This window comes from Sus scrofa, chromosome 1, assembly GCF_000003025.6.
Source record: "Sus scrofa isolate TJ Tabasco breed Duroc chromosome 1, Sscrofa11.1, whole genome shotgun sequence".
Taxonomy (NCBI): domain Eukaryota; kingdom Metazoa; phylum Chordata; class Mammalia; order Artiodactyla; family Suidae; genus Sus; species Sus scrofa.
In genome coordinates this window covers 124,290,741-124,318,227 of record NC_010443.5, presented here as the reverse complement: position 1 = coordinate 124,318,227, position 27,487 = coordinate 124,290,741, and the positions used below count along the sequence as shown (strand labels likewise).

The following is a 27,487-nucleotide window of genomic DNA, read 5'->3' as shown; positions in this document are numbered from 1 at the left end:
TTGAATGGAATGAAAATTAAAACATTACCACTAAAAATGTGTAAGATGCTGCTATCACAGTGATTGGAGATTTGTTTATAGCACTAAACACCTTTATTCAGAAAGAAGAATGGTTTCAAATAAATGGCCTAAGTTTCCATCTAAAGAAACTAGAAGGAACAAATGTGATTTAAGCAAAAATAAGCAAAAGAAAGGAAATAGTAAGACTATGCACCAAGAATGATAAAATTAAAAAAAAAAAAAGCTGTAGTAAAGAATATCAATTATAATCTGGCAGGAAGACCTTAAAGTAAGCCCCAGTGATTCTCACATTTTTGTGTAATGTCTCCTTGAGTCTAGGTGGGACCTGTGACTTTTTTCTAACCAATTAAATATGGCAAATGTAATGGTATGTCACTTCCATAATTAGGTTATGTTTTATGGCAAAGGTGATAGGATGCAAATCTCATTATCATTGTGCATCATATAAAACTCTGTGTTAACAGACTCAAGTCAGAGGCTCTTCTCATAGGCTCAGTGAAGTAAGTGGCCTATGTTGGAGAACCCCCATGGAGAGGATATATATTGATAGCCTCTAGGAACTTTTGGTGGCCACAATGACATGAAAGCAGTATTTAGCCAACCTACAGCAAGAAGCCAGCCCCCATCAGTCAAACATCTATAAGGGAATGAATTCTGCTAATGACCTGAATAAGCTTGAAATCACACTCTTTTCACTTGAGCCCCCAGATAAGAACACAGCCCTGCAGCTCTTCGATTGCAGCCTTGTGATATATTTTGTAGACTGAGTTAGTAGGACATGCAGATGGATTGGATGTGTATGGAGTTGAAGGATAGTCTGAGAGAGAAGAGAATGAAGAATGATCTAATTTGATTTGGCACTGGATCCATGGTGATTTACTAAACTAGGACAGACCAATGGGGTATATAGATGGGATAGTGAGTGTGGGAGTCAAGATTTCAGTATTGACTGCAGTAAATTTGAGATGCTTATGATCCTGAAAGGTAAAATATTTAAATTTTAAAACTTGTAAAATAATCACAAAACAAATGGTAGATTTTCTTATTTTTTTTCTTTACAGCCTTCCAGTTAAACCAATACTCGACTTTATTAACAATAGAAAAAACTCTATTAAGTTCTAATTTAAAAGATTTCATCTCTGTGGCAATACTAGAGATCACTATCTGGGGGAAAACGTGGAATAGTGCAGAATATATGGTATTTGGTCCTTCTACTTCAATATCCTAAATAATACATGAATTTATGAAATTAAATCCATTCCTAAAAATCAATTCCACTAACTCCTCCGTTGACCTTTTAAGCTCTCTAGACCCCTAGATTCAAATCCCTGAGCAAGAGAGTTTAAAAATCTTACACAGAGACTAAGAAAAATGCTTGTTTTCTAGGTTTTGATAAGACATAATTCAGTGAGGTTAAAGTCTTCTAATTAGCCATCCCACAGCTGTGTCTTCTCATTTGCAAACAAATGACACTCAGCTAAGAGGAGGAATTCTCCTTCAGTGAATTCTCAGAAATTATTTAGAAATTACTTGGAATCTAATTTTTATACCTAGGAAGCCTAGGAAGAAGAAGTCAGGCTCATTACTGCTTATCAGAAATTACTTTTCGTCTCAAGTCCTTTTTTTACCCTGAAAGAGCAATTTTGATAAGAAGCAAAGATTTGAGTCAGAGAGGAGGAAAATCATTTCAAGGAGTGATCAATGAAGTCCAGTTAGCCAGGCTTATTTAGAGTTGCTGAGAAATCTTCGTGCCAATGACCAAATCTTACAAAATAATAAGTACCCTACTCTAAATGTGCTTTGAAAGCACTGAAGGAAAATCATATATCTGCTATGACTAAAACTCCTTCAGGACACTGTATTCTTGAGGACAGAGTAGAAGAAGGAGCAAAGGCAACTGAAAATAGATGGTTTGTTAGTGTTATGTGATTGTCAGCTTTGTTTCTTTGCCTCTAATCTTTTGTGTGGATAATTTTATGAGACAGGGATGGGGAACATTGAATCATTTGGCAAAAAATCCCGTAATTTTTATTTAAGCTGAAACGGGATCATTGAACTGTGTAAATAACTAATCCCAGTTTTGGTAAATATTATATTTTTAGTAAATGTTTAAGTAGGTATCTAAAATGTTTGTTACCAAAGAGTATCTTAATGTACAACAGCAGATGTAATGATTCAGAAATTAATTCAACTAAATTTGTCTTGATCTTATGAAATGACTCTTAGTATTTGCATATGGAATCCTTTCCATTGGCCCACAAGGCCCACAGGGTCTAACCGCTACCTGCTTCCTCTTCCTGCTTCTTCCCAACACTCCCCTCCTCTCACCCTGCTTCAACCCTGCTAAGCCTTTTGCTGGTCCTTGAACAACTTGCTTCCATCCTAGGGCCTTTGTGTTTGCTTTTCTCTACCTGGACCACTCTTCCCTTGATCTTTGCATCACTCCCTTCATTCAAATTTTAATTTTAATGTGACCTTCTCAGAGAAGGTCTGGGTGACCACACCATCTACAGTCCCATTTCCTCTACCCCCAATACGTACTCCCCATCTCATCACACCATCATTATTTCTATATAGCAGATATTCCCAGTCTGAATTACCTTTAGTCATTGTACCACTTGTTTATTGTCTGTCTCTCCCAGCGCGCTCGAGCACACACACACACACACGTATGTAAACTCCATGAACACACCGACTTTGTACCTTCCCCACCACCACTGTATTATATCTGCAGTGCCTAAAACATTACTTAGTAGAAAGACAAATGGCTAGCTTGAATCTAATAGAACAAGAATCTGAGGTTTATCTGTCAGATTTGATAATCATATGAAAATACCACAGATGGCATGGGATGAAGGTCTTTCCCTCATTAGAATGAATCATAACAATAATAATATAAATCTCTAAGTCAGTTCTTATTGATAAAGTGAGATGTGCAGAATGTTAGGAAGAGGCTTCTTCTTGGAAATTTAATTGCTTTCTGTACTTAGATGAGTCATTCTATTTGGAACAGAAAATCTGGTCTTCGTATGTTAATGGATGAACTAAGGTCAATGCAAACACACAAATAGTCCCATAGGGATAAAATGCATAAGATTAGAACTTCTACTTGCAGGATACATTTGTATAATATGTGAATAAAATATATGTTTGTTTACATACTCACAGTTATTCTGTGTTGGAAGAAAAAGGCTGCAGATGTGCACTGATTCAAGTCAGTGCATGTGAGATTTGGTCCTGCCACATGAGAAAGACAGTCCTTGTGCATTTCCAGAGTATACTGAATATTCATAAAGGCACCATTTGGTGATTCTAGATATTGATTGCTTTTGGCCTTTTACATCCATCTAGCATAATTCATTTTGAATCTTGGTACTGTCGTGGAGTTTTTCCAGACCATTCCAGTATGATATGTTCTCTCCATTTCTCTGACATCCTGGAGCAATTATTGATAATTAAATGTGTCCTGTCTTGTGCTATTTTTGTTGTCTTGAACTTTTATTTGAGGTTCTTTTTTGTTTTGATTGTTTGGGGCTATTATTTAAAATTTAAGACATTATTTTTCATCTCCCCAAGTAAACTTTTAGGGCAGAGATGGACACTTTAAACCTCTTTTTAATCCCTCCACCCCAAACACTTGCAGTTCCCAGCACTGTGCCTAATGTAGCAGGGACCCACCTACTATATATTGCCTGACCAACAGCTCTAACAGGTGAAAGCCATACCCCAAATGCCCAATCCCAACCTTGTTCTTCTCAGGTATTTTGCTAAAAACTGAACCTTTTCCCTATGGTATCTGTGAGTATCAGTCAGCAGGGACACAGTTACTACCCTGGACATAAACATACTTCTTTCTTCTCTGCCATCAGAGATTAAATCATTGGCTGTAATGAACTAGAGTTAAGATTACCGAGTTGTTCTCAGGGAAAATGAAAAACACATTAGTTGTGGTGGTTTGTTATTGTTTTTCCTGTTTTTGTGAGCCATAACAAAATGTGATTACTTTGTTTACAATGAAGAGATAAAAGGTCTTTTTTTTTTCATTATTAAGATTGGGCAGGATTATAGGTAATTTTATTTCTCATGCAGATGACTCAGTTCACCATCAGTGAAGAGAGTAAAGGGCTGAAGTAAAGCTAAAACTTATTTTCCAATAACTTAATATTTGTGACCCTATATGCTGCTGGTCTGGTTTGCAATTCACTAAATCCCTTAGCAAAACAGATGGCATTGAAAAGGCACATGGAGAGAAAATAAATGCCTGACCATAAAGAGGTGTGTAGATACAAAACCCATTCAGTAATGACCTTGGATGTAGGAAGGATTTTTTTTTTTTTAAGAGAAGAATCTTCGGTAAGTAAGAATACCTCAGATTGCAGAAAGGATAGGATAGTAACCATCCACTAAAGCAATAGCGGAAACAACCAAGATCTAAATCTAATGAGTTTTTCATTTTAGTACAAGATTTTCAATTGCAAGCAGGATAACACAGTGTACTCTGCATGGGGCTTGTAATTTTCCCCTGGAAATATTGCTCAAGCTGTTCTTCAGAGACCTTGAAATGTTCTACCTGGTCCTTCACAATTATCCAATTACATGTATCCTTTTCTTCATAATTCAACACCTTTTCCTTTGTACACTTATTCCATATCATTTCTGCCCGTAACAGGTTCTCTAATGCAACTCCTGTAGCCTTTACAGCATATACATTTTGTTTACATCTGAACATTTAGAAGCAATTTTTAGTGTTTTCCAAATAGAAGGTGGCTGTGACTAAAATAGATGTAAGTACCTTAAAGGCATAAACTAGGGCCGTAGCACATGTTGATGGTATATAGAAGGCATCCCCCTGGGGCCCAAACAGACAGATTTTAAAGTCAGACAGATGTGGATCTGAAACATGAGTCTTCTCTTGCTAGTTAATTGCATGACTGTATTAGTTCCTATAGCTGCTGTAACAAGTTAGACTGGATGGCTTAGAACAGAAATTTATTCTTTCACAGTTCTGGAGGCTGGAAGTCTGAAATTAAGGTGTTAGCACTGGCTCACTCCTCTGAAGGCTTTAGGGAGAATCTGCTCCTTGCCTCTCTGGCTTCTGGAAGCTCCAGACTATGACTGCATCACTTCAGTCTTCACCAACATAGTCACATCGCCTCCCCCTCTTTTTTGTGTCTTCTCCTCTGCATATCCATCTCAAACTCCCTCTGCCTCTCTCTTATAAGTGTGCATGTGTTTGCATTAAAGGCCACCTTGAAAATTCATAATAAACAAATTCTCTCAAGGTTTTCAACTTAGGAGTTCCCGTCATGGCCCAACAGAAACGAATCCAACTAGGAACCATGAGGTTGCAGGTTCAATCCCTGGCCTTGCTCGGTGGGTTAAGGATCTGGCATTGCCATGAGTTGTGGTGTAGGTCACAGACTCAGCTCAGATCTCATGTTGTGGCTGTGGCTGTGGTACCCCTAGCCTGGGAACCTCCACATGCCACAGGTGTGGCCCTAAAAAAGGCAAAAAGACAAAAAGACAGAAAAAAAAAACCTTCAACTTAATCACTTTTTTAAATAAATATGGTACTATTCACAAGTTCCAGGGCTTCAGACATGGATATAGCTTCTTAGGGGCCACCATTCAACTTATATGGTGACTCTAATAGATTTCCTTCAGAAGGGTTACAGTTCTTCGTCAGTAAGATAAGGACAATGACCTTTCATTGTCATGGCTGTTAAATATATTTTCTTCCATGTAGAACATGCTTTTCAAGGACACATAAGTGGTAAAAAGTATTAATGTGGTTAGACTACTCACTGCTGTTCTAATACATCCAGCACCTGTAGCACGATGTCCCTAGTGATGTCTCATATATGCACATTATGCTGTGCAGTAGAAATATATATATATATATATATATATATATATATATATATATATATATAAGAAATTAAAGCAAAATAAAAATAACTGCTAATAAAAAAAAGAGATATGCTTTCAGGCATCGTGTGACATTAGATGTTCCATCCACACTCCATCCTGCTTCAGGTACCTTTCATGATACCTGTTTTCTCTGCCTCATATCGAGCCACTGCTACCTGTGCCCAGGTTCATGCCAAGGTCCAAGCTTCTTGACACCCCCAGATCTGCTGGCAGTATATTCCACAGCCAGGTCAGCTTTTCTTTGTTCTGAGACTGTCAGTTGGAGGGGCTGCTGGTGTGCTGCTGTTAAAGACAATTTGCTGCCACCACGCTGGTGTGGCTGATTTACTGGCTCTCCCAAGGTGCCAAAGTTATATTGTATCTTTCGCAGTCTTTCATATGCACAAACTACAGGCACCCTTGCAGAAATGGAAGTGCTCTCTTTATGCTTTACCACATTTAATTTAAATATCTCTTTAATAGACAAGTGCCATACACATGAGTCCATACAAAGTTAGGTCAGAACATAGATCAAGTTGACAATCCCACGGATTCCCTAACCCACTGATAAATGATGTCCTGTCCTAGACCAGGTGGCCTTGTCTGAATTTGGACTCTCTTAAGAAGTTACTAAGTCTCTTGTGCAAATAGGCAAAACATTCCATGAGGTATGTTATGAATCTCAGTGATGAGTAGAGCTGAGACTCAAGCTCAAATACTCCATTCCTCTCCTTCTCCTCCTTCTCCTACAATTCCTCTCCCTCCCCCTTACAACCCTCACTATTCACAAATACACAAGTAAATGCTCCTACAATGAACCTTGAATGTGGTAGGTGCTCAATAAACATAAGAATTGCTTAGGTTCTATACCCCCAGTGCTTTGCGCACATTAAATAATCAATAAATCTGCTTTGACTACTGAAATATGGATCTCTATTGTATATAAAAAATATCCCTCATAAAGTTAAAATCACTTAAACTGGGCTTTTAACTTCAACCTCTCTCACTGTTAACTGTCTGGTTATTAATAATAAGAAGCCTCTGGATATAAATCTTTGTACATGGATATGTGGGTAAATAGTTATCCACAAGCTATTTAAAATTTTTACTTCTTCGACACCTGCTGTGCACCATTGCTAGTGGTGTTAAACTCTTTTACAGCCTATGAAAGGGAAACGTCCCTGACTTTATGTTATAAATCCAGAAAAGTGTCTTGCCAATTTTGCAGTAATAATTATTTAGTGGTTTTCTCCAGGGGAAAAAAAAAAAAAACATACTTTTCTGACATGCTTTTTTTAACATGCTTTTCAGATGCCAAAATGTTCATATTTGTAATTTTCATGGAGAAAATTTAAAGATAAGAATGGTGATCCTTACTTTATAAATGAGAACCTGAAGACCTAGAAAACTGTGATTTGCTTACATCAACAAAAAAGGCTTGTGCCCTCTCTGATGCAAAGTTGGGATCCTTTCAGAGGTAGTGTGCCAAGTTTTCAAGCTTTTATTGTAATTTACGTTTCATGGACAGGTAATCACCCCTTACTCCTGAAATTGTTGTGGATTGACACACTCCAGGTTTGGTGGGGCCAAGGGGATTAAAGTAATTATGATGTAAACATGTTGGTATTTATGCTAACAATTGCTAGAAAATGCAGCCTAGAGAAGGTGAGTTGACTCAAGGCATTATATACCCAGTGTGTTCTCATTATACATTGAAGGTTGGAAATGCAAGAAGGCTGGCAAATTTGTGGGGGAAAAGCAACTTGAAAATGTTAGCCAAATGGTAGGTTTATAAGTTAAGAAAGGCATGGCCGAATTTAAAAGGCTTTTTAATTAGGGATGAACTTGTAAGAATTGATCTAGATTTCTGGAAAATGGGAGCGGGATGGTTTCTCTACGTTATCACATTCCTTTTCCACATCATGGCATTTTGCTTAGGGTGAAGATGTTGTCTTTTTGCTTTCCCTAACAGGATGCTAAAGGAAAATTGATACTGTTCTTTATCATCATGAATTTCTCTTCAGCCTAACCCAGCATTAACGCTAATGCCATTTAGATGTGCCTGCTAGAGTAGCAAGCAGAAAGAAGATAAATGTGAACCCCTTTCTCTGTTAGTAATGTGATCTGGAAAAAGTTTCTTTGCTTTTATGGACCTTAGGTTTTTTCCACCCATCTGTGGCATGGAAAATAATGATAGCGACAGGATTGAGGTTCAGATGAGACAGTTTATGTAACAGTGCTTGGTGAAGCATGGGCCTGTACACATGTTATGTAAATAAAGGGCTTGTGCCATGGTTTGTCACTTGCTGCATTACACCTGACTGCCTTCTTGTTGGAAATAGAATACGATCAAGGAAATCAGTAATTTCAACTTCCTTTGTAATTTAAATGGTATGTGATACTATACACACATACATACATACACATACTTACACACACGTGTATGTATGTGTATATATATTTTTTCATACCTATGTTTCTTCTTTGTTGAAAACTCAGGTGCAGCTGACAATGATTTCCAACATTAGAATTTTCTCATGATAGAAGATTTGGCTTGAATCTAACATTAGTAGAAATTAGTAGAAATTGAGAGTGCTTCAACCATTGTGACTGAGCAGGGAATAAAATGGTCTGGAGACAAATGGCTTAAACTCTGAGCACTGGTTCAACGAGGAAGCAGGCAATGAGAAGCAAGAATCATCAAACCCATTATCTTAGTCTGAATGAATGAATGCTGGACTCTGAGGAGAACAAGTCAGCAAGGCCCACAATAGCCAAGGTGACAATCCTAGAAGAAGGAACACCAGCTAGGATGTGAACAACATTATGGGAAGCAAGTTCAGAGCAAAGAGAGAGTTAATATTATTCCCTGTTGATAGGCTATCTAGATAGTAAAGCAACCCTCTTTGGTTATCTTCTACAACAATGATACCAAGAAAGCACAGATCAATTGCTAACATCCAAGTTTAAGTGGCACAGATGAAACTGTCTCCAACTAGCAGTACTCAGCCAACTAGTAGTGGTCCTGCCTCTGGGCAGTATTCACTTACCTTCACATCACACTGTAAAACCATTAAGGATGATTCCCAAGACAAACTCTTTCTACTCTAGCCTGTTCATAGTCCCTTGAGTTTTTCTGTAGAAAAGTTTTCCTGAATTTTTCTTTCCATTGACCTTGAACAATTGAGGTCTCCGAGTACAGAAAATCTGTGACTTCTAAATTCCTTATCAGCATAATTACTTACTTAGTTTAAGTAAATAGCCCATCTTTTCTGAAGCCAGTGGTATATACCAAGTCAGGGACAATGGAAGCTACCTGCCTGGTGGGGAGGTATATTTTATCACCGACATGGTTGAGGATTGTCAGTGAATGATGATAAAAAAACAGAGATGCTTTTAGTTGCATGTATTATTGATTTTAAATTCTTTACAGCAGTGCACCCTCGTATTGCCTGAACCTTGGAATGCCGTTGTCTAAATCCAGGAATTTGTAGAACTATTTCTCTAAGGGTTTTTGTTTGTTTGTTTTTATAGGGGAGGAAGGTGGGACATCAAAATAGTCTTTACTATTTTGCTCGTTTTCCTTTTTGAAGAATTTTCTTAAGTCAGGACATTTAAAAGCCTGTTCATTGACATTTGTGTTGTTTCCATGTCTTGGCTGTTGTGAATAGTGCTGCAAGGCACACGAGGGTGCCTGTGTCTTTTTTAAGGAAAGTTTTGTCCAGATATATGCCCAAGAGTGGGATTGCTGGGTCACGTGGTAGTTCTATGTATAGTTTTCTAAGATTTCCAAGGGGGAGGGGGAGGGAGTAGGATGGATTGGGAGCTTGGGGTTAACAGATGCAGACTATTGCCTTTGGAATAGATTAGCAATGAGATCCTGCTGTGTAGCACTGGGAACTATGTCTAGTCACTTATGATGGAGCATGATAATGTGAAAAAAAAAGAATGTATACATATATGTGTAACTGGGTCACCATGGTGTGCAGTAGAAAAAAAATAATGTATTGGGGAAATAAAATAAAATAAATTGCTACTTTTTAATTAAAAAATAAAATAAAAGCATGTTCATTTTTATAGCTAACAAGTGTTCCTGGAGTACTGTCAGGTCAAGTACCTGTACTAGATATTAGAATTATAATAATAGACAAGCCCTGTTCCATGTCCATCAGCAGCTCAGATATCTACATATATTCCAGATGCTCCAAAAGCTACCTGTGTATTTGTTCATTTACTTTAAAAACATATTTATCAAATACCTACTGTATGTCATATACTGTACTAGATATTGGAGATAAGATTAACAAAAAAATAATCAACTCTCTGTTAATGTAGCTTCCAATCTCCATGTATGCTTTCTTCTCTTATGTCTATAAATAGTATTACACAAATGTAGTCCCCTGCTTATTACCTTCATGATTTTTCGTATATTGGTATACCAAAAGTACTATTATTTACGTAAGTTTTTAAAAAATCAACTCACTTTTATTTTTTTTTTCAACTCACTTTAAAATTTAAAACCACTTTAAACAGAAACGCTTTAGGTAAATGAATATTCCTATGGATTGTGAGAAATATAAGACATGTAAATATAAATACAATGGAAACAAATGTGATTAATAAATTCCTACTGAGTCTTGTGGTCTACCAAGATGTATGCTAGTTAAAAGAGAGTTTAGCAAAATTAGAAAAATGCTTTAATCAAAATAAGACTTTTTCCTTGAACTCACCAAAATTATTGAGAAGGAAATAAAATTGTCATATGTGTCTTGGTGTTACTTCATCTATGTCCTTGTTCCATGCGACATGGTGTTGCTCCCCACTATAAGCACACTGCATGCTTTCCAGGGCCCTCTTTGAGGCTGCTGGCTCACATATTGGTTCTGTATGGAGAAATCTTTTCTTTTGAAGGCCTGGAATTGCTTAGATTAACTGGAATTATGAACCTAATTCCAATTTATTTTCTCTTTCTTTAGTAATCTTCAGGCAATGCATTTCCACTGTATTTGTAGCTGTTTCAATGTCTGTTGGCTCATATTTTTTCTATTTCCTGTAGAATGCAGAGCCCTGGATCTCTTGGCCCAACATTGACAGCCTGGAATCCTGAGGAAGAACAAGACTCCTAAGGGTAAGACACGGGTCTTTTGCAATTGTGTCTCTTCCACTTGTGTATCCTACTCTTTGATTTAAGTTTGAATGTGGAAGAGTCATTCTTCTTAGGAAATTCTGTCATCTAATCTGGATTTATGCCTCAGTGCTGGCGCTAGACTAAGTGGTCAGGTTGGGTTAGCTTTTCAGATTGGATTCTTGATTTAGTACAGATCAAAATTCAAGTGTTATCATGATTGTTTAAACCCTCGTTACCAATTTAGAAAAACACAAAAGGGGGAGAATAAAGATAAATATTAGAAGCACTGCTTCAAAGCACAGCATTTGAATAATAATCTAGGTCAGTTTTCTGCATGCCTTACATTGAATTTGCCTTACAATGGTGTTTCCAAATTTGGATCAATGTCAAGTACATTCTTTTCACAACCAAATGTATATACTATGATGGCCAAGTCTGGCAGGCTGTTGATGGAACAGAGCAAATTGTGTGGTGTGTATAGAGGGAAATATTCCTGATTATGATCAAGTGACAAAAGAAGAGGCAATCAGGTACCAAAGAAAGACTGTTAACTGACTGGGGCATGTGACCATATTACCTAATGAATATTTGAGGGAGCAGAATAGGGGCAGTAAGCAGTTCTGTTCAAGCAGTGATACTGTTACCCAGTGAGTAAGTGAATGTCATGATAGCTATGAATGTCCTCACAGACCCTGTGAGACATTGATCCACTGTTACAGTGATGGTATTGCAATCTCTGTTGACTCTTGGTACAGTTTTAAGTGTGTTAGTCTATGTAAATGGGTTTCCAAGATTCTAGTATTTTTAAGATTCTCACTCCCCTGAAAAAAAAAAGTTGAGACTCAGAACATTCAAGATTCCCCCTTCTCCTAAGTAACTTTTCCTTGATTTTTGAATCAAGTGCTGATATACTGCTTCTTTAAACTGCAACCCATTCAGCCATTCTCTAGTTAAATTCATCCGTTTTTTTCCTACACAATCTATATAGACTACTGCCCTGGTGGGCAGGACCCTTCCTAATTTATGTCTACTTAGTCTAGGAGGCTCTGCACCAACTGAAAGGTTCATTCTCAGAAAAAAGCAGGCTCACCATGAGCTGGCAGTAGAAATCAGGCTGGCAGATAGGACAAGATAGCTTGGGTTTTGTGCTAGACTAGGGGTTTGGCCTAGAGGGAGGAGTTAGACTACCAAGGTAAGTGGCTCTCTATTTTTACCTGAGAGTGTCTTCCTGAAGAGGGGATTAGGCATAACAGTTAAGGAAAGTCCTGGTAGTAATAGCTGAGGTGGAGACATCAGGAGAAAGGGAGGTAGTTCCTGAAATATACCAAACTTAGATGATCAGAGTTCTTCTGGGCTGTCTCTCTCTCTGACACACACACATACACATACACACACACAGAAGAGAGAGAGAAAAGAAAGAGAAGAGGAGAGAAGAATAGAGAAGAGAAAAGAGGTGGGGACAAATATGTTTTATCATTGGAAAGCAGGGCTAACATATCAGCAAGAAGTCAAAAGGCAGTTATGATTCATGGGGAGCCACTTAAGACAACTCAGCCTTGAGGCCACATACCTTGGCATTGCTTCTTCCATCATTAAAATGGCCAAAACTCCACTATCCTGGACACTGGGGGTGGGGGGTGGGGGTCCTGACATCCTGTACATTTTGATATCCCCTATTACACAGAGGAAATTTAAAGGTGGATGGCATTTTCAAAAACCACAGCCAAGAGGGTCATGTCTTGCCCAAGGTCACTTAGTTAACTACTGGCAGTATTAGGTTAGAAATTCATTTGTCCTAATATTTTAAAAGCTTACCTTTCCAAATCACAAGAGTTGGGGAAACTTGATATTTTCTCCCAAACATAAAACATATTGAAAGAGTCTGAAATTCAGTCATTCTCATTTTCCTTAATTAAAATTTTGGTCTATGAGACACAATTTGGGCCACAAGGGAGTGTGGGGTATCTTCTCTGACTGTCTATTAAGTTAACATGGTAATCAATTAATGTGCCATAGAATCTCTCAGAAACCTTATCCTTAGAAGATACCTCACAATCATATATTGCTCTTCTAGCTATTTTTTTCTTCTTCCTAAGCAGAAGTCTGGAATAAGAGGACAAATGGATGCATTGTTTTGTGGTCCAGTTTTTCTTATCTTCAAAGAAACGCTTTTGTGAAAATCCAATATGTAAGCAGGTAAAGTATATTTGGAAGAGATAGTGAGGATGCCTAAATATAGTCTTACTTGCTTCCCAATGATGCAGTTTTGTTCCATCCAAAACGGTTCCAAGACCAGATTGGAGGAATATGGATGCCCAGATACAGTAGAAGAAAAGGAGCTTTGTAGCCAAAGACACTTGCAGTTGAGTCTTGCTTACATCTTCTATAATATGAGTGACACTGATTCTGTTACTTGATTTCTCCTTAAGCTTCAACTTCCTCATCTAAAAGAATATTAATAACATCAATATAATAAAGTTGTACTGAGAACTAAATGAGGCACATGTATGCAAAGGAGTGCTTGGTAAAGACTGGATTTTAAATTGTTGATGTTAGAAAACGCTGATTTGGTGACTAGAACTGGTTTCCGCAGGCTAAGTTAGAAGGTTGTTTCACTTTTAGGGTTGAATATGCTTTTGTCCTGCAAAGAACCACTTGCTTGGTGGCTAATGGTTATGTAGACATAGAGATCCATTTTTCTGGAGGAAGAACTTAAGAGCACATTAGAAACTGTAAGTAAATGGAGTTAGCTGTCTGTTCCCACAAGAATCATGGGAACTTCTTAGGAGAAGGGGTTCGATGAGTACTTCTCCTTGGCCAGCTTGAGAAAAAATATTTTGCTGATATTGCTGGTGGCCTGGAAAATGGAGAAAATGGTAAGAGGAGGATCCAGGCAGTCAGTCCTCCATAGGAAAATATGGTGGCCTCACAGGGGCTACATGGCCCTGCAGTACTGGCAGCTACGCACTGGGCCTTTCTCTTCGACTGCTTCAGCGGTGTCTCTGGTGCCAGTCCCAAGTCAGGCCCTGGAGAATATTTATGATTTGCGGAGCCCTGATAATAATACCAGGCCAAATCAGAGAATCAGCACCACTGGAGAGAAGTCCTAGGCTGGGCCAGGGAAATTCTTGGGCCAAGAGACACCAAGGGTAACCTTGGAGGAGAGCTTCACCACAGGTTCAGTTCAGTAATGATGCTGAGTGTCCTGGCACACAGTCATACTGCCTGAAAGGATGAGTGTCTATAGCTGCTTTCTCATCAAGTCCCTAGAAAGTCTGCCTCTGAAATGGAGGTCCAGTACCAATGTTTATGTCTCTTCCTAAAGTATCAACTTAAATTTTTCACGTGTTAAAGAATTGGGGCTCATGCAACAAAAGAAAGTTTATAAAATAAGACTAATGAAATGTGTCTTTGAACAGATTTCAGAAACACATCTTCTAGCCAGCCTGGGGTCCTTTGGAAGGGAAAGATTTCCAGTGATTATCAGCAAACTATAGAAAACCATGACTACACTGCTAGAAACTTGCCATTGTCTTTCTTTTTCTTTGACCCAGAAATTCTTTCTTTCCCTTGGTCTCTTAAAACCCCTCTTAGTGACCATTTTGTGACGATGGCTTTGTAATCTCCCGGTTCTGGCTCTTGAGTAGAAATAAAAGGTTTATTGGCGAGCTCACAGGGGTCTGGAGAGGCCATTCCTTTCCCAGCTGGCCGGGAGAGCCGGAAGCCTGAGAAGGCTGTCCACGGGCTGTCTGGCGAGGGCAAATGAAGAGAGGAGGAGGAGGAGGCTTAATTCCTAGCTGGCTGGATCTCTGAAGGTGGCCTCCTTTCCTTTTGGCTCCTGAGGCAGAATAGAAGGCCAAGAAGCCTGGCTTATTTCCTGTCAGCTTGTCCCCTTGTTTGTGGGCTTGTGGAGTGAACTGAGTCTGGAAGAAGTCTGAGGGCTGCCTGAGACAGGGTTACAAGTGAGATTAGAAGGCAGATCCTCCCCGTCGCCACTGGGGTCAGAATCTCTTAACCAGGGGTCTCTCTCCTTTCAGTTTAGAGAAGTTGTGGATTGAGGAATAAATGGCCTAATTGGTTGTGGAATGTTTACTCAATACATTGGGGGTCTTTTCTGTTGTCCCATGAAATTACCAGAAACATAAACTACAAACACATTTACTTCTAAGCATCCCAGACTTCATTGTATATATCAAAGGGTGCATGGCATTAAGTCTGAAATGTGTAGATTTTTTTGCAGCAAATTTTACACAACTCCAAAGAGTCATCTTTAAATATGATTCTTCTCAAAGGGACTTGTATGACCTCAATGAAATGCTCATTTATACAGGATTCCTCTAGTAGGAACTGACTTTATTAAAACCATTCAGTATCACTGCAATGTGCTATGTGCAAGAAGACACTGTCTTTATCATTTTTCTTTCCCTAGTGGTTAAGAGAGTATTTATTTACAGTTTATTGAAATACAACTGACAGACAAAAAACTACACTTATTTAATGTATATAATTTGATGATTTGGGACATGTTTATGCACCTGTGATGCAGGCACCACATCCAATGTAATAAAAATAAATATTACCTCAAAAGTTTTCTTCTGTCTCTTTGTTTTTTAATTGTTTGTATTGTTGTTTTGTAGTAGGAACACTTACCATGAAATCTACCCTCTTAAATTTTTAAGTGTTCAATACTGTATTGTTAACAATAGGCACTGTGTTGTATGGCAGCTCTCTAGAACTTATTCATTTTGTATAACTAAATTTAAAACAATTGAAAAGCAATTCTCTATTTCCTCGCCTATCCCCTGGCAATAAGCATTCTGTTTTCTTCTCATGTAAGTTTGACTATGCTAAATACCTTATATAAGTAGAATTTTGCAGTATTTGTCATTCTGTTACTGGCTTATTTCACTCTGTATAATCTCTTCCAGATCCATCTACATTGTTGCCAATGGTAGGATTTCTTTGTTTTTGAGGGATGAATAATATCCCATCATATGAATATACCACACTTTCTATATCCATTCATTGGATGAAATTTAAGTTGTTTCCATATCTTGGCTGTTGTAAACAATGCTGCAGTGAACATGGGGGTGAAGTTATCTTTTTGAGATCTTGATTTCAATTCTTTTGGTTGTTTACCTAAATTGCTTCATCATATGATAGCTCTATTTTTAATCTTTTGAGGAAACTCCATACTGTTTTTCATAGCAACTGATCCAATTTACATTCCTACCAACATTGTTCAAAGATTACAATTTCTCCAAAACTTCACTAACACATTATTTATTTATTTATTTTTGATGACAGCCACTCTAACAGGTGTCAGGTGATATCTAAGTGTGTTTTTGATGTGCATTTTCCTGATGATTAGTGATCCTGAGCACTTTTCATATACCTGTGAAAAGGTGTGTCTTTTTGTATGTCTTTTTTGGAAAAATGTCTGTTCATTTGTATGTCTTTTTTGGAGAAATGTCTATTCAAGCCCTTTGCCCACTTTGCTATTTTTTTTAATTGATATTTCCCCAATTCAATTTTTTTCTACTGCACAGCAGGGTGACCCAGTTACACATATATGTACACATTCTGTTTTCTCAAATTATCATGCTCCATCATAAGTGACTAGAAATAGTTCTCAGTGCTACATAGCAGGATCTTATTGTTAATCCATTCCAAAGGTGATAGTTTGCATCCATTAGCACCAAGCTCCCAGTCCATCCCACTCCTTCCCCCTCCCCCTTGGCAACCACAGATCTGTTCTCCAAGTCCATGATGTTCCTTTCTGTGGAAAGGTTCATTTGTGCCATATATTAGATTCCAGATATAAGTGATATCATATGGTGTTTGTCTTTCTCTTTCACTCAGTATGAGAGTCTCTAGTTCCATCCATGTTGCTGCAAATAGCATTATTTTGTTCTTTTTTATGGCTTAGTAGTATTCCATTGTGTATGTATACCACATCTTCCTAATCTAGTCATCTGTTGATGGACATTTAGGTTGTTCCTTTGCCCATTTTCTAATTGGGCTTTTTGTTTGTTTTGTTTCTTATTTGCTATTGAGTAGTAGGAGTTCCTTATGCATTTTGGAAATTAATCCTTTGTCAGACATATGCCTTACAATTTTTTTCTCCCATTCTATAGGTTTCCTTTTTACTCTGTTGATTATTAATTTTGCTGTGAAGAAGCTTTTAGGTTTTCTTTTTTCTTTTTTTTTGTCTTTTTGCCATTTCTTGGGCCGCTCCTGTGGCATATGGAGGTTCCAAGGCTAGGGGTCAAATCGGAGCTGTAGCCACCGGCCTACACCAGAGCCACAGCAACGCGGGATCTGAGCCATGTCTGCAACCTACACCACAGCTCACGGCAATGCTGGATCCTAACCCACTGAGCAAGGCCAGGGATCGTATCTGCAACCTCATGGTTCCTGGTTGGATTCGTTAACCACTGAGCCATGACAGGAACTCTGGTTTTCTGTTGTTTATTTTTGTCTAGTTTTGCTTTTCTTGCCTATTCTTTTAGCAAAATATCATTGCTAAAACTAATATCACAAAGATTTCTCCTATTTTTTTAAAGAGTTATATAGTTTCAGGCCATATATTTATGTCTTTAATCCCATTTTGAGTTTATTTTTAAGTATGGTATAATATATAGGTCTAATTTTATTCTTTTGTATGCAGGTATCCATTTTTTTCAAAGTAATTCATTGAAGACACTGTTTTCTCCATTGTGTATTCTTGGTACCCTTGTCAGAAATCAGTTGACCATATGTTTGGGGTTTATTTCTGGACTCTATTTTATTCCATATGTCTGGTATTTATACCATTATCATACTGTTTTAATTGCTATAGCTTGTTAATATGTTTTGAAATCAGGACATGTGATACTTTCAGTTTTGCTCTTTTCTATAAAAATTGCTTTGGCTGTTCTGGGTCTTTTGTGGTTCTTTATGAATTTTAGGATTGTATTTCCTATTTATGTAAAAAATACCATTGGAATTTTGGTGGGAATAGCATTTAATTTGTAGATTGGAGAGTATGGACAGTTTAACAATATTTTTAATAGACTACTGAGGAAAGACAGTAATGCTCGGTAAATATTCCCTTTGTTCCCCTATATTTCTTGGTCCTTTTACAATTAGTTAGGGCACTGTCACCAGTTCTGGACTCTGACATATGAGTGGAAGTGATGTGTGTATCACTTCCAGACTGAGGGGATCAAAGCTCATATAGTTTTTCATAAAGGTATGATTTAATAGAATGATTTCATGGCAATCAAACAGGCTTGTGTTCTGGATGGCATAGCTGCAAGATGATGAAATCTTCTTCAACTCAGATCCCTGAGTGACTACATAGATTAGCATCTCTGCCAATCGTACATGGGACATGAGGTATAACCAAGAAATAAGCTTTTGTCATACTAAGTCACTGAGACTTTGGGGTCAGTTTGTGACTTGCATAATGGAGCTTGTCTTGACTAATACAAGTGCCAAGCCAGTAAGTGAGCTCTTCCCTGAAGTTGCTCCCAGTAATGCTGCTGCTAAATGGTAGGGCTCTAGTGGAAGTTTGTGCCGAGTATAGTTAGAACAAGGGAATTGTTGGAGGGAAGACCTGTATCATTGTGACATTTATCCTAGATCTTGAAGGAGACATGGGTGTGTTCCAAGCAGAGGAGGTAGGTAGGACATTCTAAGCAAAGGCTGATAGAAAAAGGTTCCACATTCGAGATCTTGACACTTTATTCATTCATTCATTTAGCTTTACACTCAACACTGGTGATGAGTTGAAACAGATTTCACAGAAGGACTGGTAGATAAATAAACTATAAAAGTTATTAAAATCAGTTTGAGAGGGTCTCTGTTTAGCTTGATTCATTTAAGAACAATTCTAAATTACCTTTATAACCTTACAATATAAGCTTTTATTTGATGAAAATGTTGTACTCATTTTATGAATGCAAAGAATCTGAGAATATGATATACATTTTTTCAAGTTCAATGAAAAGTAAATCAGTGGAGGAGCTTAGAAACAGTTGAGTTGAGTACTGTTTCTTCCTCCTATTATCCTATGTACATCATCTGCCATGCTCCTTTCTCCCCCAAACATGAAACAAAACAAAACAAAACAAACCCCTCCCCCAGACTTGAAGTCACTTTAGATACAAACACTGGGAATAGGGATGAGGAAGCATGGATATAAACTAGAACTCACATGACCAAGCAAGCGTCTGACCTAACCAGTCAGTTGTGTAATTCTTTGCCCATGGACTCATCCCATTTACCCATCCTAAGAAGACTCCTGCTCTATTGCTTAGATTTTTTCCCCCCGACTCCTGTTGACTTATTTTATTAACACACCCTCACTTCCCTCCTTTACCAAGAGGCCTTGGGCAGGTGATCTCTTTAATCTTTCCAAAAATATGTTGGCACTTGAGAAAGAAGAGATAGTCATACTAAGTAGTCTTTTCAAAATGTCATATTGTGTGATTAAAGGTCCGTGGTGTGGGAACAATGTAGATAAATCAGGAAACTGATGTTTCATAATGTGAAATATATTTTATTTTCTCTAGAAAATGAATTCATTTAACCAAAATTTATAGGCCCAACATTTTAGAAAAATATGTTATTTTCTGGAATTAATTACAGTATTTGGGTTTTTATTTCTCCAAAAAGATGCATGTCTTCAAATACCACTTGAACTCCCACAGGAAGCAACATGTAAATTATGTAATCGGTCCTGTCCCAATAACTTGATTAGACAGTATCCAATAAGGAACACCTGGGTGCTAATGACACCACCTTCTTGAGTTTACCTGGATGGATAACACATTTAAATTGCTTTTCCATAGCTGCAGACAGCTCAGCACTGGCCAGCTTCCCCTCAAGTGTTGCCATTAGCCTACAGCAGGGAAAGAGCACGAATGACCTGGCATAACCCATTTTCACCGCAAGAAAAATACTCAAATCACAAATTCCAGTAATTAGGGATTAACATCATCATTTTATATTTAGGGAAGAGCATCTTGCTATCATTATGAAAAAATTTAGTCTATTTAATGTCTTAATAAGCCAGGGAATTATGCTGGAGGTATCCAAACAGCCACAGAATTCAGTATTTTTACCTGTGTAGAATGATGCAGTGAGGAGCATCTAGTTCACCCCATTCTTTTCTTTTTCTTCCTTTTTTTTTTTTTTTGGTCTTTTTAGGGCCGCACCAGTGGCTTATGGAAGTTTCCAGGCTAGGGGGCAAATCAGAGCTGCAGCTGCCAGCCAACAGTCGTAGCAACATGGGGTCCAAGCCACATCTGTGACCTACACCGTACCTCACTGCAACGCTGGATCCTTAACCCACTGAGCAAGGCCAGGGATCGAACCTGCATCTTCATGGATACTAGTCGGGTTCATTACTGCCGGACCATGACAGCAACTCCACCATTCTTTATTTATTTCTTTTTTCTTAAGCTTGCAGTTGATGTCAGTGGTAAAGCTGACCAAAAGACGAAACTAGTTGAATTCTTTTTGTACTGGATAGTGTGATCTAGTAAACTGTGGCAGAGAGAATATTGTTTTAGTCTCCTCCTAGCTCAGCCCTTTCTATGTAAATGCCCAATCAGGTACTCATAAAACTGAAATTATGACCTTCATTTTCACTGGCTTGAAGTTAGAGCAAAAGTGTTCCATCAATAAAATCTACAATGGTTTTTCGATCCTCATAATATCACCCAGCAATTCTCTCCTTGAGTTGAGATAATAGCAGCAATTAGGCTGCTTTTATTTCTCAACCCCTTTTAACTTTTGCTGTCTTATAAATGAACACCCTGCATGTATATTGTAACCACTCTAGAAAGGATGCTGGCCAGTGTCAGAAGCAGGGAAAAACAGCCCATTCATGAATTATCCTTTATTTTTCACTTCAGCCCCAAAGGTTAAAAGTGAATGTGTTTAGTTGCCTCACTTCCTATTTTGACCACATGTGAAAGTGTTGATGGAGTTCTGCAGAGAATAAGAAAAGTAAGATTTGTGAAAATCACACACACTTGCATTTATTGATGGTCACTAATGGCATGTAATTAAAGTAATTACAGGAAGGCAAACAGACAATTAACTTGTTGGAAGTGTCAAGGAAGGGCAGTAACAGAGTTTAAAGTTCTTGTCTGTTCGGTTCATCTTTAAGTCCCAAATATATCATAAAGGAAGAGTGATGCTGACCAGGAAGGTCGAGCTAATATTAGACCTCTGTGATCTAACCATGGATTCTGTAAGGGAAAAGTCAAGGGCCAAGGGCAGTATGTTGGGAAGTGTGGGATAGAAGGAAGGGAACTAGAACCAAAGCAGGCTCCATGACTGAGGGTGGCTTTATCAGAGCTTTGACAAAGATTCTCTATAGCAGATGGCAAACAAAGAACGATGAACTTTTGTCTTCAATCTATGTGCTTCAAAGTCCAAAATATATTCTTTGGCCCTGATTGGTCTTGGTCAAAAGTCACCTCATGTATATATAAATTTTATATTGTCAGGTGAGTTATAAGCTCTTAGAAGACAAAACCTTATTTTAGGAATTGTCCCTGTGTTCCACCATGGTCAGTACAGAGTGTCATTTGATGCATAAGAATATCCTGAATTGCCCACCTATCCTCCCTACCCCCAGACTTTTACTGTATGCCAAGTTCAGTGAGAGGCAGACATGATGGTAAGTAGTAAAAACCCCATCTCAGTTCCTGAGACTGACCTTTTATGGATCCTATATGTAATCCTTGACCCACAAGAACTCCACTAACAGTTTTAATAAGTTTGTACACGAGTTATCTTTGATGCACTGAATGCTTTATTTTTTTTCTCTCACAACTTTTTGAGGTTATCTTCCAAGAGGTGGGGCAGGGGGACCTATTTCTATTATGTCTACATAAAATAAGTTGAAATTTTGGAGTAGCCACTTGGAAACCAATGTTTGGGGTAAGTAAATTGGGAGCTCTTTAATTAGTAACTGAATGATTGCTAGATAGTGAGTCTAGGAGCTATATGAAGTCAGAAGATTGCAGAGATATGAAGAGGGCCCTTCCTCCCTAAATTAACACCCCCATCTGGAGACAAATACAAGCAGTTTGCAATTCTTTTAAATCATACACTGCAACATTTCTTAAATTCATCATTTTCTTATCGTTGTTATTGCACTGCCTGTGCTCTTTATTTCTCACCTAGAGAAAAGCAGTGCTTTCAAGCCTGTTCCTTAATTCCATGTCTCCCTGTCTCTGATGTATTTGATGTACTTCTCCTGTGTGATGGGTTCCTCCTATTGAGTGGGTAACTCTGAACATGTTCCTGACCCACTCAAACACCTTCAGTGGCTCTCCAAGATCTACTCGACAAAGTCCAATCACCTATCCCACCAGTCAGTTACCCACACACTGGGCCCAACTTGCCTTTTGTAACTGATCCCCCATTACTCACCTTTAGACACCCTAAATTTCAATTTAAATAGCCCTCTTCATTTATCCTGGACATTCATTGAGCTTTCTCCACCTCCATCCCCTGGCTTACCCTACCCTATTCTCCACATTGTATTCCGTCTTTATTTCAAGATCTACCTCACATGTCACACTAATGACACACCCTTACCCACTTTCTTTCCCCACCCTCTGTTTCTGCCTCCCAAGTTTCTTATTTGTAGCATTTTAGCTTGTATTTATTTATTTCTAGATGCAACCATAATAACACTGTAATATTGAAGAGGACAAAGTAGAACTTTATCCTACTTCTCACGTGTATCTTCACAATGGAAGATGTAATAACCTAAATAAACACACTGCCCCAACCCTGCTGCCTTCTTTCACCCAGTGAATCCCTGCTTAACTAGAAAGACCCAGTTTGAATATACCTCCTGCAGAAGTACACCTTCAGGTTTAAGCGCATTTAGTGTTTTCTCATTGTCTTTTATTCATACTTGCATTTTGGATCTAGATCATCATAATGAACTTACCTAATTTTAGGTCTGTCTTCACCATTAGTCTCACAATCCCCCCAAGGAGTTATCCAGTATTAAATTCCCTGAGCCTTGAGCATCATGGCTACTATATTGTAGGTGCTCAGTACTTTCTGAATGACTCTTTCAGGGCTCAAATCCATGAAGCTTTCCTGATAAGGCTGGAGACAGTAGAGGGCAGTTTCAATAATGTTAGAGAGCCCTTTTTTTGAGGTGAACAGCCGCAAAACACTGCCTGTTTTCAGGTTCTAAAATTATGTTTGGCCTGGGCTTTGTCAGCTTGAACTCCACAGCCACCTTCATTTACAGCTGTAAAGTAACTCTGTACTCAAGTGTGTGAAGAGGATAAGTACTTTTGGCAGATTTGAAAAGAGTTTGGATGGAGTCTAGAAAGTAGCACATATTTTAAACTCTTAAGCTTTTTTAGACACCTGAGTTCCAAGTATTTGTACTGGGACATTTAACCATGGTTCTTTTTCTCAGCCTGGCCTTGACTGAGTATTTCCAAGAGTCCGAAATTGATGGATACAAGTCTCTTTTAGCTCACAACTACTGCAGTTTCCAGACACCTGATGTTGGGCCACTGCCAACCCCAGCCACTTCTAACTTGCAGATCCAATGAACTCCATTACTCAGTATGTCTGCAGTGCTCTGAAAGAGGAGAAAGTGGTTATCTTAGTCTGTGATCACTGGGGACTATTCCCCTCTCTAAACCCTGACCCTAGTTCTAGGAAGAAACACAGGTGCATGCTATGTATAGTTCAGCTCTGCCTATTTAAGATGTAGGTATGTGTTTAGATACATAATCATGTTTTTAAAAAGTAAAGCAGATTGTAGGAGTCCTGAGAAGGAGTAGAGTGGAGGGATAATCTGTCAGGTACGGTTCATTATAGAAAACTATAATTAACTTCTTCCTAAAAGAAGTGATTTTTCTGAGAGATGAGGGAAATGTTTGGTAAGGAATGAGAGAACAACCATTTCAGATGCAGTATGGTTTAAGGAGATCAGGATGGTGTCAAGCCAGACATGCAAGGACATAGTCAGAACCTTTGGCTAGAGCCAGGATTCTGGGTAGGTAAGTGATAAATGATGAAATTCCCGAGATTTGGGGTTTCAATAAGTGATAATCTAGAATTTAGATTAAAAATATAATTTGACATGACAACAGGGAGCTATTATAAATTACTGAGTGAGGGGAGATAAACATGATACAATATTTTTGAGGAAGATTGTTTTAAGACTTTTATAGTAAAGATATTTAAAAGATCTAGAACTTGGGCTCTGTGAAAGAGCTTGCTGCATTAAAGGTATAAGCCGATGGGAGAGCTTAAGCCAGGGATGACATGCCATCATTACCTGTTCCCTACAGGTACCTGTGTTCAAAAGCAGAACACTTTCACAGTGGCATCAGCAACCTTCTTGTCACTGCCCTCAGAGACGACTCTATCAATCAATTTGAACTGGCAAACTAGATGATGCCTAAATACTATTCCTGTTTTAGACTATGGTGTAATATGTGGACCTGATGTAATGGACCATTACAGATATAATGTGTAGGATACACTCACAGGAGGATGTGAACAAAGAAAATGAGTTAAAATGAAGAATAGGAAATAGATGAAAACATAGAAACCTAAAGGACTACAAAGAGTTTTTCTAAGGATATAATAGAGAAATATGGGAGGAATTTTTTTTTCTCTTTTTTTGGGGGGGAATAAGTGTATAGTGGCTTGATGTGGGATCTCAGTTCCCAGACCAGAGATTGAACCTAGGCCACAGTGATGAAAGCACCGAGCTATAACTACTAGACCACCAGGGAACTAACAAGGAGTTTTTGTTTTGATAAGAAAAAGAGGTATTTATTAATCTGATAGGTTTAGGTCCAAGCGAATGTAATTAACTGGATAGAAATGGCTTACAGAGAAGATGAGATATAATACTGGGGTGATAACTTTATTCATTTAGCACTTGTAATAAATATATTTTGAGCATTTACTCTTTGCCAGGTATGTTTTTGGGTGTTGGGATGCATCAGTGAACAAGCCTGGGGCATAAATTCCAACAATGAGGGGAGACAGACAAACCATAATAGATGCAATAAATAATCATGTAGTTTATTACAAAATGATAAATACACTAAAAGAAAGAAAAATGTATAGCAGCATAAGGATGATCAGGAATTCAGATGGTGTGGAGGGAATTAGGAGTCATTCATTTATCCTAACTATTTGTCTTATTCTCAGAATATTTGTTAGGTCAACTCCATATGACTTAAGAATTGTTAGCAATTAATGTGTTTACCTCTGATCAAAGAAACTCACTGGGCTTAGACTCTACAGCCTACAGAAATGTGTACTCTGGTTTTTTTTTTTTTTTTTTTTTTTTTTTTTTTTTTTTTTTGTCTTTTCTAGGGCTACACCTGCAGCACATGGAGGTTCCCAGCCTAGGGGTCTAATCAGAGCTGTAGCCGCTGGCCTAAGCCAGAACCACAGCAACGTGGGATCTGAGCCGCATCTGCAACCTACACCACAGCTCATGGCAACACTGGATCCTTAATATACTGAGCCAGGGCAGGGATTGAACCCGCAACCTCATGATTCCTAGTAGGATTTGTTAACCACTGAGCCACCACAGGAACTCCTGCTCTGGCTTTTTAGGAGACCAGAGATTCAACATCTTGACTCTTACCCTAATCTTGTTGCCTTCCATGAAAGGAAAGTCAAGGTAACTTCCAGTGACTGGATAGAAAGGAACATTTGGCTTATTGAATTTTCCATATTGCTTTCATGGGTAAATTTAGCTTCCAAAGAATGGTGAGGGCAGATTGCCTGATTTTGCCCACTAGAGTCTTAACTGTAATAGTTCAGTATAATCTATCCAAATTTCTATCAGTTACAATACCTGGAGAAGATTTTTAAATGCAGGATTTTTTGAGGACCATGAAGGATTTGTTGAGGGATTAAATCTACCCTTTGGAATGGGAACTAAATGGATTTTACTATTCATTTACCATGAGGCTACCTTTACTGTGGAATAACCATTAGTAACAGTAATGTTGGGATTTCCATCATTGTGCCCTTCTCAGTAAGGATGCAGTTTAAAATCTCTCATGGATGAGGAACAGTACTTGACTGCTCCTCTTGTTTTTCCTCTTTGTTTCACTACAGATGCCCTGCTTTGTTTCTTCATATTTGGATGTGGGTTTATTTCAGGGTCCTTGTTGATAGTTCTTAGGCTTCCTATCTGCAGAAGCTTAAAGTTCATTTCCCATTGAACTTGTGGTTTAGGTCACCATTATGCATTATGCTGCTGGCTTGCTTTAAATATTAGCCTCACAAATGGTTTCAGTCTATTTGCTTGGCCCCACGACTCTTCTCACAGAGGAGGGCTCCCCCCTCTTCCTATTCTTTTTGGCACAATCAGCATTTTCTCTGCATTTTGTAGCATTCTAAGCACATTCTGGCAGCAGAAAGGGTATTTTCAGTCTCTTTTTGGCAGTAAGAGTCATCTTTTGCCTGGCACCAAGCTGAAAACATTCCCCATTGTGTGGTGCTTTGACATTGTCTCAGCAGTAGCAGTGCCGAGGTACTTCCTGTGTAGCACTATTAAATATCCCTCCCCTTCAACAGCCCCTCAGGGACATTTCCTGTGTGTAGCACTATTGAAATTCCTGCCCCATTAGTAGTAACACAAGGATACTTCTGTGGTACTTTAGGGACACATCCTATGTAACATCATTACAGTCCCTGCACTAAGAGCGGTAATGCATGGATACGTTTGGTTTTAATTAAATATTTTGTTGCAGTGGCTACACAGCAACTCAGGATCCTTATTGTTTATTTCATTTCTGATATTGTGAGAGTTCTTGACAAGCATATAAAATACTACTACCAGATAGTTGATGAATATAATATTTTATTCTTTGTCAGAGTTATTCAAGCCACGAATATTCAGGCATGGAAATGATGGAATCCAATCAGGTTTAAGGCCCTAACCTCTGAATTCATAATAGCCTTCAAGAAGGAAGCAAAACCTTTATCATTTATATTATATATTATTTATATTTTTAAATTCTGCTCCTGTTTCCTTTACAGTCAACAATTAATAAAAATATAATCTAAATCCTATCATTGTCAAGAGAGATGCCAATTCAAAGAGCAATTTCAAGTTGTACAGTTGTGGGGAAGGGAGAAGAAAATACCATGTGATTTCTCATGGGATAAATCCTGACTCTTTGAAAAAAATTTTTTTAAGCTTTTTCCATTTATTCCTCAAAGGCTACAAGCATGGTTGTGGGATATCACACTAGATACATAGATCTTAGGATAATGTAGTAATGTATGGATACTTATGAATATTCAACCTAGAGAACACTCCAATCTGGAATTTGCATGGATATGGCTTTTGTGCTATAGAAGACATAAATTCATCATGCTCTTAGATGATATAAGTGCCATATC

The 27,487-nt window shown here is 38.2% G+C and overlaps 1 protein-coding gene across 1 annotated transcript in view; it reads left to right on the top strand.

Moving 5' to 3' along the window:
- SEMA6D (semaphorin 6D) overlaps window positions 1–27,487 on the top strand; it is a 598,535-nt gene that overhangs the window by 267,835 nt on the left and 303,213 nt on the right. The window contains exon 3 of the mRNA XM_021096114.1: window positions 10,988–11,059. The gene's annotated coding sequence lies outside the window, so the exon portion shown is untranslated. The remainder of the gene's footprint in view (window positions 1–10,987; window positions 11,060–27,487) is intronic.